At 42.5% G+C, this 1,764-nt stretch overlaps 1 pseudogene; it reads right to left on the bottom strand.

Annotated features, from left to right (window-relative positions):
• Positions 1 to 252: 252 nt before the first annotated feature.
• Positions 253 to 1,506, bottom strand: LOC145536277 (tubulin alpha-1C chain-like; annotated as a pseudogene).
• Positions 1,507 to 1,764: the final 258 nt, after the last annotated feature.

Genomic DNA, 1,764 nt, shown 5'->3' with positions numbered 1-1,764 from the left:
CCTGGACATTTTTTTAATTTGTATTTTCAAATAATACCCATTAGAATTGGCATGCACTGGGTTTAGCTTGTTCTTATTCCTTTTTTCTTTCTTTTTTTTTTTCATGGAAAGATCACTTTTGTTGACAAGTTAGAGCCAAAATAGACAGCTTCACAGAACAACCGAAATAAGACAGTCTCAAGAAGATATAGCGCAAATTTGCAGCGGACAGTTTCAATTTGCAGCAGAAGGTTGATACTCTTCACATTCACCCTATCCCTCAGCACTATCCACTCCAAGCTTCTCATAATACTTCTCAAGTGCAAGCATGTCCTCATGGGCATCAGGAAATTATCTTTCCTTAATGTCCTCACCAATATATCTGAACAAAGATGCACTTGGCATACATTAGGTCAAACTTGTTGTCTAGCCAAAACCAGGCTTCAGTAATGGCTGTGGTGTGGCTCAAGCTCATGGTACTTTGGCCAGGTTTCCACTAGATTTTACAGTAGGATGCTGGTAATTAAGGTCAACTTTGAAGCTAGTGGGATGCCAGTCCACAAACTGGATGGTGCACTTGGTCTTGATAGTGGCAATGGCGGTACGGAAAGCTTTGGGAGCCATATCACAACAGTACAACAGGCAGCAATGCATGTATATACCACAGTGAAACTTACATTTCATCATATAGTTTAGTCTGGACAAAGCATGCATTGGTGGTCTCTGTTACAGTAAGATGTTTGTGGTAGAATTTCTCAGCAGAGATGATGGGGGCAAATGTAGCCAGAGGGAAATGCATGCAGGGATAGGGCACCAGGGTGGTCTGGAGTTCTGTCACATCAACATTCTGGGCTCCATCAAATCTGAAGCAGTGATGGAGTATACAATTGGGCTAATAAGCTTACATATAGGTTGTTTAAGGTTGGTATAGGTTGAGTGCTCAATATCAAGATTTTTACAACAGGTGCTATAGATAACCTCATTGTCTATTATCAAGACATAATCAGAGTGTTCCAGGGTGCTAAAAATTAAGTTACAGGGCACAGCTATAGCTATGGAAACCTAGGGGGCCTGGATAAATGGAGAACTCCACCTTGGACATCATGCCATCATCAGCTGAGAGGGCATTCCATCAAGAGGAAGGTGAACCAAAAACTGTTTCTCCCACAAAAAGTATGGAAAACCAAGGTGTCATGAAGATTTATGCACTGGTCAACCACTTTTAAATGTGGTCTGAGACAAGGTCAGTGATCTACTTGTGAATGGTGTAGTACCCATGGGCATAGTTATTGTTAGCATCTTCCTTGCCTTTAACGAGGCAATCAAGGTGGAAGAGCTGGTGGTAGGTGCCAATGTGAACTTCACAATGGCCATGGATTCTAGATCTAGAAACACTACCCTGACCACCTGCTTGCCAGCATCCATCTCACTGAAGAGGGTATAAAAAGAGTCATTTCCTCTCTTAATGGTCTTGTCACTTGTCATCTAGTCATCGGGCTGGATATTATTTTTCAGGAAGTAGATCTCTCAGCAGACATTGACAAACTGGACTCCAGTCCAGCCAATGTGGAATGAGAGAGAGTCACACATGAATGGAACTTGTAGAACTTTCCAGGGCTGGAGGAGGTAAGGGGAGAGCAACAAGGATCACACACTGACACACTACCAAGAAGTTTGAGGAAAATGTAGTGAGAGTCTGTTTGGTCCTGAGAAACCCATATACACCCTTCTGGGACATTTGTCTGGAGAATGGGCATCAGATCCACCATATGCCTCTTTTTTTTC

The sequence above is a fragment of the Giraffa tippelskirchi genome, chromosome X, assembly GCF_054371585.1.
Source record: "Giraffa tippelskirchi isolate mGirTip1 chromosome X, T2T-mGirTip1v1.2.pri, whole genome shotgun sequence".
Taxonomy (NCBI): domain Eukaryota; kingdom Metazoa; phylum Chordata; class Mammalia; order Artiodactyla; family Giraffidae; genus Giraffa; species Giraffa tippelskirchi.
Note: the sequence above shows the minus strand (reverse complement) of the source record. Positions and strands in the feature narration are given on the sequence as shown.